This window comes from Phacochoerus africanus, chromosome 9 (genome assembly GCF_016906955.1).
Source record: "Phacochoerus africanus isolate WHEZ1 chromosome 9, ROS_Pafr_v1, whole genome shotgun sequence".
Taxonomy (NCBI): domain Eukaryota; kingdom Metazoa; phylum Chordata; class Mammalia; order Artiodactyla; family Suidae; genus Phacochoerus; species Phacochoerus africanus.
Window position 1 is genome coordinate 29,135,963 of NC_062552.1, and position 10,794 is coordinate 29,146,756.

Here is a 10,794-nt window from a genome sequence, read left to right on the forward strand (position 1 = left end):
ACTTAACTGGCATCACAGGATACCATACAAAAGGTTAGAACCTAGATATTGTAATTCCATATATATTCTTCCCTCCACTGTTTCAAACTTTGGTAGATGGACATAGGAGGTGGGTAGATGAACATTGACCAGGCAGAAAGGAAGAGGAAAAGGGGCAAAGAGAGAGAAGAAAGGAAATGGGTGTGGGGATCGCTGTGAGGTGGGATGGAACTTGCTACGGGCGAGAAAGAAAAAGACCAGAAGCGTGTGCCAGTTCATCATCACCTCATGAAGGAAGCCCCCAGTGTCTCCCTGACCCACCCCCGGGCACAGCGAATCACTCTTTATTTCTCTGGTCGTGTTCTGAATATCCCTATTTTTAGACCCTGTAATAGTTCATAGAACCTAGATAAATCCTTTGCTATATATGTACAGAGAGAACATACACAGTGTAGACCATTATTTTCAGCCCTCATTGTACTCAAGGGCAGCGGTGCCAACTTTGACACCTCCCTTCTCTCATCTGAAACCACCGTCTATTGGACTCTCTTTAAAATTGTATTAAGGAGTTCCCGTTGTGGCTCAGTGGGTTAAGAACCTGAGTTAGTATCCACGAGGATGCAGGTTTGATCCCTGGCCTCGCTCAGTAGGTTAAGGTGCTGCAAGCTGTGGTATAGGTCACAGATGTAGCTTGGATGCTGTATTGCTGTGGTGGAAGCTGGTAGCTGCAGCTTCGATTCAGCCCCTGGCCAAGGAACTTCCTTATGCCGCAGGTTTAAAAGAAAAAAAAATTTATGGAATAAAACATTACAGCAGGTAATTATAAGGATTTAGTAAATAAGATAAATTACAATGTTTGTTACGTAGACCCCTAGATTCTACAGGTTCTTTTAATGAGAAAAGCTGCTGTTAGTTTTATGTTCTAGTCACGTAGTCCAATTTTTTTATATTTCTTATTCCATCCACAGAATGTAATATGGTTCTATGTAGTCACAGTATTCGTCACAAACTCCCTTAACTTGTGATATTGGGGACATTCTTATTGTATTTCTTTTTTCAAACATATATTTCACCAAATTGAAATTGCTCCTTTCTGATACTTTATATTGGTTGAGGTTTGCTTCTGGAAAGAAGACATGAGGCTAATCCTGTTTGCAGGATTTCATAGACATATAATAATTGCTATTTACTATTATTTGGCTGCAAAATGTAGAAAACCAATAACTGTGGTAGCATACTCTTGTCAAGTATGTTTGGGTTATCAGGTGGTTACAGTGGAGGATTTACACATTGAAAGTGCCTTCTTTTTCATTTCATGACCAACTACTGATTCATCTTCTGACCTTAGTCAACTGGCTTCCTCCTCCCTCAGTTCAACTGGGGAATTATGTTAAAATTAGAATTTTGCTGGTAGCTAGATGGTGCACCTCACCTGAATATATTACACAGAAATAACACATAGTTTTATTTTGCTAGGGAAAAAATTGGCAAAGACTAAAAAAATTTTTTTTTCTTCATACCTCTTTTCGAATTTTCAGATTCTTTTTTAATTTTAATTTTTTAAATTATAGTTGCTTTACAGTGTTGTGGCACCTTTGCCATAGTGCATAATGACTCAGTCATATATATATATATATTCTTTTTCTCATATTATCGTCTCTCATAGTCTATCCCAAGAGACTAGCTATAGTTCCCTGTTCTACACAGTAGGACCTCATTACTCGTCCATTTTAAATGTCATAGTTTGCACCATCATTTATTGTTTCATGATTAAAATATTTCTCACACTTAATAAAAAATTTGAATAAATGCTATATGTAAATGTAAATGAGTGACTTATTAGCTTTGAGTATTTATCTTGAACATACACATGAGTGCATTCACATAGTCTTTATCTGAAATAGACCCCATATTTCTCCTAGCACATACACCTCGTAGTTGTAAAATAAATGTGCCCGTGTACACAGGGAGGGCCTGCCTGAGCTGAGACTGTCCCCTTGGCTGGGATCTTTCTTTCCTTCACCTCTGTACTCACTCAGCCTCACTAAGCACCTGTTACCTAGCAGCTGCTTAATATACGTTTGTCAAATGAATAAATAGGCAAAATGTCCTGACCTATTACATTTGCAATTACGTAAATAATGTGGTACCTGAAGAGAGAAGGAAAGGAACTTGAGCCCATGTAAGAAAAAGTCCCCAGTGCATCTTCATTTTGAGGGCATGTGGAGAAGGGATCTTGTAACCAAGAAGCACCCTGGGGGCCTCCCAGGTACTAAATCCCTCCAACACCCTCCTTTCCTCTTTGTAAAAAAAGGTTTCAGTTTCCTAGGCCCTCTCTTGCAAAGAGCGAACTCAAATAATTACTACTTAGGGAGGGGAGGAAACCGGAAACAAAGGAAACACCAGCCTGAATGGCCCTGAAGATGACGGGAGGGCCGAGCAGGAATCAGGAATCGCAGTCTTAACGGATCACAGAAGCTCTAAGTAAATGAGAAAATGCCTCCTCCATTGATCGCTTTTATTCTTTCCTAGAAAGAACTTAAAGGATCGCCAGACCGTGATTTACAAGTTGCTTTACAGGAACAGGTAGATAACCAGCATCACTGATGACATGGCGTGTCACAAGAGGGTGCCAGGAAATCTGCAAGGGAGGTCTTATCCAGAAGCAGAAATCACAAAGACCATCTCCTCTTGACCCTTTGGCCTTTAAAACCCCAGTGTCCCAGCCATCAGCCAGCCAGCAAGATGGACTTGAGATAAACCAAGTCTCCCATCTTCGGGGTTGGTGCGTTCTTGATCACTAAACCTTCTTCTGCTCCAAACTCTGAGGTTTCGTTTTGCTTGGCCTCACTGTGCATCAGGCACACGAACTTAGATTCCACAACAATACGTGGAGGAGACATTGGTGCAGGGAGAGGATGGCCGGGAAGGTGCTATTTCAGCAGGACGACCCCTGGCCCCCTTCAGCCTCTCTTACTCCTTCGGAACCTCTCCTATGTCCCCTTTGAAACATGAGACTCTTTATTCACTTAATTGTCAAAGAGGGAGTCCCCATTGTAGCTCAGCAGGTTAAGGACCCAGTGCTGTCTCTGTGAGGATGTGGGTTCCATCCCCGGCCTTCCTCAGTGGGTTAAGGATCTGGCGTTGCCGCAAGCTGCCGTATAGGTGGCAAATTCGGTTTGGATCCAGTGTTGCTGTGGCTGTGTGGTAGGCTGACAGCTCATCTCCATGCATTCCCCTTCATTCCCCTTCCCTCGGAACTTCCATGTGCTGCAGGTGTGGCCATAAAAAGACAAAAAAAAAAAAGAATGAACCAAGAGATGTATATAAATTTATATAAGGGCTTGAGTTCATACTAATGTTTATGGGTAGATTCAGGTAATCAACCTATATCCTAACATTTGCTCCGCTGCTTATGTGAGATATAGGTGCAAATTTAACACATTCAGGAAAAGGGCAAGCGTATTATACAGGATTTACATATCGCTGAAATCAACTCAGGAAATTTAGAGACAAACTGTTAAACATGCACCGAATCAGTTACCAGTCCCTGTCAACATACCTGAAAAAACTGATGCATTAATTTGGATTCAATGAAGAAAAGAATTCACTCCCACTGTTTATTTTACTGAACCACAGAATAAATAGTCCAACGCAGTAGTCCATATCCGTGGATCTTCAATATTTGACTGCACTGAGATGATAATTAATGATCTGGGCTCTCAGGAAAATTCCTGCTTTCATGTACACACATACGTGCACAGACATGTCATTTTCAGGGTATTTTTGAGCATATGGAAGTTGACCCCCAGGTCAGAATCCCATCTGCTGAGCAAGAAATACAAAATGTGTCTTATGCCCTCCTTATTTTCCATGTCAGCCTCCTAGAGTAGCACTACTGGACCCATCACTCACTCCTTTATTTATCCTGGTTCCCTGAGGAAAACCTTTAGTTTTCTGACTGTTCAGTGACGTCCACTGAGACACATTTCTAACTTGGGTGAGAGGGAGCTAAACCAAACTCTGCACAAGCTTTGCAATGTCATGGTTTTCTTTGCTGTCTCCCCAAGCCTTTGTGGGGCAAAAATCCAGGATATGTGCACTTGGTCTACAAACTCGTTTTGAAATTCAGACGTGTCATGCCAATGAATAGCTCAGGAAGGGTAACGGGGTGAGTGTGTGGGGATAGGCAGAATGCAGTAGAAAGCTGGTTTGACCATCGGTCAAAGCCTTTTCCTTTAAGCAGCTATATCCATTCATACAACTCAGTTCCAAACTCAGGAGGTAGACAAAGGTATGTTGTTTATTAACCCCCCATAACCTTAACACTGGTCATATATAGACAGACATATCTACATGACAGAATAAAAGGAAATAGGTGAAGCAAACTGTAACTGATTTTATGATATTTGACCGGAGAACCTGTTGAAAATTTGTGAAAATCAAGCCAACACATTCTGCTGTACCCAAGAATTTTTTAAAAATACTAATTCATTATCTATTAATGTTGCCCTAAACATCAAACATTTTTAAAGCAAGAAGTTACTTTCAAGTTTATATAGCAAAAAATCTTTATTTACAGGTAAGTAAAATGAAAAATTTTTAAATAATTATATGTTATACGGATAGATGAATACTAGTCCTAGAACTCAGATCCAGTGCATTTCAGCTGTGTTCTTGCAATTGCCCTTAAAAATTCCTTTAGTTCCGTACAACTCCCAGAGGCCTCAGCTGCTATCAGCATCACACGGGGGCTAAGGTTTCAATGTATGAATTTGGATGGGGACAGAAACACTCAGCCCCTGACAATTGCCCCTTCTATTTTTGATTATATATGTAATCCTGTATCCACACACGTATATGTACATATGCATATATATTTATTTACATATCAACACACACGTATATGTATTCCTATTCCATGCACATGTATGTGTATATATACATATGTACATCTATTCCTATATTCACACGCTATATATGTACATATGTGTCTGTGTATATTCCTATATCCACACACATGCATATGCATGTACATGTGTATAGGTGTATTCCTATATCCATGCACATATATATGCCTGTATATGTGCATATGTGTGTATATATGTGTATTCATATATCCACCCACAGATGCACTCGTACATACATAGATGTGTGTATGCATACACGGCCATATAGTCAAACATATATATGGCTTTATATGTACATGTGTGGATACATTCCTATGTTTACACCCACATATATGCATGTATATGTGCATATGTTTGTATCTATATATTCATATATACACACAGGTATGTGTGTATGTGTACATATGCACATACATACAACTATGTACACACACAGAGACTTCTTTCAATTACCTTTATTGTTGATTGTTGTGACTAAGACTCTTACGGATACTAGAGGATAAAAGATTACATAAAATTGCCACATGTAGAAGTTTGGCAGATAAAAGAATAACGTCCTGAACATCCATCTCTGAATTCTTCTCCTTGTTTTCCCTTCACACTTAGCCTTTAGGACTGACCATTTAAATAGATATTTTCACTCTGCCTTCTGGCCATCACACTTAAATTGTTCAATAAAAGAGTTGTATATGAACACTGCATTGGAATCATGTTCTAGAAGTGCTTTTGTTGTTTCTATTTTATTAGCCCTCTTGCAGCAGCACAAAGAAAGAAGCTAGTTTACTTTCCTCATGTCTTCTGAAATACTGGTTCTTTTTGCAGTTATTAAATCTTTCAAGCCAGATAGTCATTTTATTACAGTTGTGCTGTCAGTTTCAAGGTCTAAATTATTTGCAAAACTTGAATTGCTGGTGTTCACATTTCAATAGACACTCACGACTCTTTTTCAATTTGCAAATATACCTAATCATATATTGTTGTTCAGGTTTTAAATTCTAAATTACATTTTACCTGTCAGGAAGATCAGGCAATTCCCTAGGTACACTGAAGGAGGTGCAGCATTATTTTTCTTCAGTGTTGCTAATGCATTTCCACTTGAAATGAATTATTTAGGACTAATTCACACAGATGCAAAATGAAATAGAAAGCGATGTGATCAGTTCAATGTTTTGACCCAAACAATAACCCATTCCTTCGCCTGTCAGTCAAACTGCGATGGTAATCAAAGCGTTCCCTGAGTTGGTCAGACTTTCCAGCCTCTAGCTACTCCATGCTCGAGACTCATTTAGATCTTACACTCAAATTGAACATACCAGTCAGTCCGTCTGTAAGACAGCAGAAGGATGGTTTCCTGCATGTGGGGGAGCTGGCCAAATTCATCTGACTCTTTGGCACTAGTTTGCCCTTTTTAGAAATTGTCAAAAATAATTAATTATTCTATCCAGCAGAGAAGCCTCTTTTTTCACTAACTAGGATAGTCTTTTTTAAAATTTTCTAGTGAATTGTGCAATTTTCAGTACTTCCATATATTTAACCCAAATAGGTTTACATGAAAAAATACTTTTTTCAAACCCAGGACTGATTTTTGTATGATTATTTTAAATATTCAGCAGGTAAATAGCATACGCAACATCACATATTTTTCCTAAGAAAGGACTAGATAAGATCCTACCTCACCCACTCCTTTCTCAATTCTCTGAACAGCACCGATGTGAGGTGAACGGACAAGAAGCTGGGGGCAGCTGTGAGGCGGAATGGTAACAGCTGGGTGGTATTCAGGCGGGGAATGCTCTAGAATGCCTCCACTCTCTCTGTTCAAATTTCTATAAAATCTTCTAGTATCAACAAATTTAAAGAGAATGGGAGTTATGAAATCTTTTTAAAAGGACAGCGATTGAATGTAGACATATGCTTACCTCTTTAAACTGTTTTGGCTGAATTATAAGGTAAATATGGTCTAAAATCGCTGCTCTTTTTTTCCTAACGTTCAATGTTGCAGTTTCTAGACGCATCATCTCTGAATTGCCCTTCTCTTTCATCACAGACCACACCTCCTGATGGTGGTGGATTCCTTATTAGGAGCAATCCTACGCTGTGTTCCAGGGCTATGAGCTTGTTATTTATGACGAGCCATGTGGAAGTTGCTGAAGATTAAAAATATTTATCTTAAAGTATATTTTCATTGTCGCTTCAACGCAATCAAGATGGAAATCTCTGGATAGTGAAACTCAATGACAATTTTTTTTTAACCTTCTTTATCCTCAAATTGATTTTACACTAAGAGCATATCTTCACAGAATTTTGCAAGCTTCCTAAAAGTGATGGGCTATTTTACAAGTGAAAAACCTCTTTTGTTGGAAGGCAAGACTTAAATAGGAACTTGAATGGCTTTAAAAAAAAAAAATCAATTTCCATGAGAAAGCTACCAATCTGGGCCACTTTATAATTAAAGGCTGATTATCAGGACCTGAGGAAATGATGTGGTTAAACCTGTAGTTATTTGTTTCCATGCTTCCTTTTTGCTGTTCTACCTTCTCTGCCTTATGTTTTCTTTTTTTCCTCTTGATGGATGTTTTCTTTTGGCATATACATTTCCCAATGTCTTTAACCGTCCTTGTAGGTCCAAGATAGATTTTTTTCATAGTTTAATTTTGAATTAAACACCTCTCCCTCTATGCTTTAACTTAACTGAAGGGGACTGCACAAGCCGATGGCCTAAATTCACTTTTGAAGTTACATTAAGTCATACATGCTTCAGAAGAACTTCTTTGTAAATGAATGTGTTTGGTGGCTGTTGGTCACTGGAGGCATTGCTTTTATTATTTAAATTGCTTTTATTATTTAATGAACTCTTTCATCCAACCTCTATGTTTCCAGGTTAACCGAGAATCCATTATCCAAATGCAGGCTGCATGTATAGTGGGGGTCTCCTATGTATGAGTTCTCCCTTGAAAGAAGATGACCAGCAGGTGGGCTCCATAGATGAGCTGTCATAAATGATTTGTGCCTGTAATTTGCTTTCAGAATGTGTTCTCGCTGTTTTTCTCTTGTTTTGCTTCATACGTCTTTCCTACAATATATCAAATATGCTCAAGTGTTTTTTTTATTTTTTATTTATTTTTCTTATTTTTATCTTATTTTTTTTATTTTATTACTCAAATTCAAGTGTTTTACCTCTTTCCTTTTTACTTTTCTACTACTCAGTTCATTTCCTTTCCCCTTAGCTCATCGCTTTTCCTAGGTATCCTCCTAGAAAATAGAAAAATGTTTTCATTTACGCTAAAAATTTGAAATCAGAATGTATTTGGCTGCTAGATACATCTGACTAATACCCATACAATAAAGACTGTAGTAGCTCCAGTAACAAAATGCGATGAGAACCCAGGACCACTTCAGGTTACATTTCAAATTTCCACCTAGGAGTCTTTTAGATTTTTTTCTTCTATAATGATTTACTCGTAATCTCATAGCTCTCAGATGAACATAAGAAAAACATACTTATTTATGTATTTATTTATTTACTTCTTTTTAGGGCCACATCCAGGGCGCATGGAAGTTCCCAGGCTAGGGGTTGAATCAGAGCTGTAGCTGCCTGCCTACACCACAGCCACAGCATCATGGGATCTGAGCTGTGTCTGTGACCTACACCACAGCTCATGGCAATGCCGAATCCTTAACCCACTGAGCAAGGCCAGGGATCGAACCCACATCCTCATGGATACTAGTCAGATTCGTTTCCACTGTGCCACGATGGGAACTCCCACATTTATTTAATATAAGTTTTATGTGACATAGGCGATTTCATAAGGAAATGAAGACCCCGAGAAACAGACCTGCATATTTTATGCGAGGTTTGATGAAGAGTGTGTAGACACATGATGGGTTAGGGAGCAGGAGGTGATCATAGTAAAAGGGGGGAAACTTAGTGGGGCCTATTGTTTGTATTCTTCTCAGCATCCCTTTGTCTTCAGAGATAAGGCTGCTCCTTTCATGCAGGTGTGGGGAGGACCCTTCTCGCAGGAGGGTTTATGACCCTATGTTTTGGGGAAGAAAAGCTGGGGAGAGGAGGACAGAGTGGGCTTCCTGTTTCTGCTGTTTTCTCAAAGTTTTCAGCTTAAACTCTTTAATATGCCAAGGTGCCATGTTTGGGGGTAGCCTGTCCTGAACCCATCACGACACCAGTCCAGAAGCAGAAAGAGACTCCTTTACTCTAGGCCTCCTTCCCCAAAGGGCTAGCCCTAGACATCCCCTCAGGGCTAATGGCCATGCTGGGCTGACACACCCAGCCTTTAACCAGTTGTTGGCTGGAGAATCAAAGGGCTTTACTGCAGTGGGCTAGGACTCTCAGCAGCTTCTCTTCCTGTATTTGGAGGGTGTACAGCCCAGAGCTGCCCCGCATCTGAGAAAAAGAAGATTCTGCTCAAGGAATGTGAGGTTGATGGCACGTGGGTGGGTAACAACATGGGACTTCTCCAGACTGTATGCTCTGGGAAAGCAATCCCTATGCATCTTTATTCCATGTAGAGACCTACTTACTCCTCCAGTACCTGGGAAATGAATTTATGAATAATGCAAATGCTAATATTAATAAGAATACGATGTACAGTCCTCAAGAGGCCAAATAGGAGGCACGTAACCTCATCACAAAGCTACATAGGTTGGGAGAAGAACACAGAGTCTGGGAGTTCCCTGGTATCTTAACAGGTTAAGGATCCAGTGTTGTCACTGCTGTGGCTCTGGTTACTGCTGTGGTGTGAGCTTGAGCCCTGGCCTGGGAACTTCCACAGGCTGCAGGCATGGCTGAAACACACACATACACATACACACACACAGTGTTTTTACACAGTATCTGGATACTCTGGGACTTTATTTTAAACTCACCAACAAACTCTAGATGGCTGAATCTAGTGGTCAGTTCTCAGTTCTGTTACCTGAATGATGGGCAGTGTTTGGCACTGTGATCATTTCCTTTCATGTGTGTTCTTCTTTGGGTTTTTTTTTTTTCATTTTTTCAAGTTTTATTGAAGTATAGGTGTGGGGGGTGGCTCAGGTGTGGGATGAGGTGGGCAGAGAGTGGGGGAGGGGCTTCTCCTGTTGGTGCAACTTTGTTCACATCTTTGCTAATAAACCACAGAGCTGGGTACCCCACCCCTGCCCAAAAAAAAAAAAAAGGTACAGTTGATTTACAATGTTGTGATTGGTAATTTCTGCAGTACAACAAAGTGATTCAATTATACACATACACGCATCCATTCTTTTTCAGATTCTTTTCCCATGTAGACCATCACAGATTATATAGCAGGTCCCCATTGGCCCATCATTCCTATACCTCAGTGTGCATATGCCAATCCCAAAGCCCCAGTTCAGCCCTACCCTCTCATCTGTCCCCTTTGGGAACCATAAGTTTGTTTTCAAAATCTCTGAGTCTATTTCTATTCTGCAAATAAGTTCATTTGTATCCTTTGTATAGATTCCCATGTAAGTGATGTAATATGATGAGACTTTATACAGTCTTTCATTTTTGTCTTCTCTGGCAGGCTGTTCATTTCAAACCCCTCCGATGCCCTTCCCTGTCACATCTTGGCTCTGGGGTGCCCTCTCCCCTTCCCATTTACCTTATTCCCTCCCCAGTCGTTCCCGTCTCTTAATTTTTTTATATTATCCTATCACTAAAGAATACCAAAATCCAAAAATTTGTTGGTGGGTCTTTATAACTTTTCTTTCTTTCATTTTATTTTTTTCCTTTCTACTTTTTATAGACCAAGGCAGAAACAAACAAGAAAATGAGATAAACTTGCTGCTGTGATTGTAGAATTAAAGCAATCTTTGAAGAAATGTGCCCATTGGGAGAAATGACACAAATCAGTTCAACAAACATCTGTGTGATGCGCTCTGCGTGAAGGAC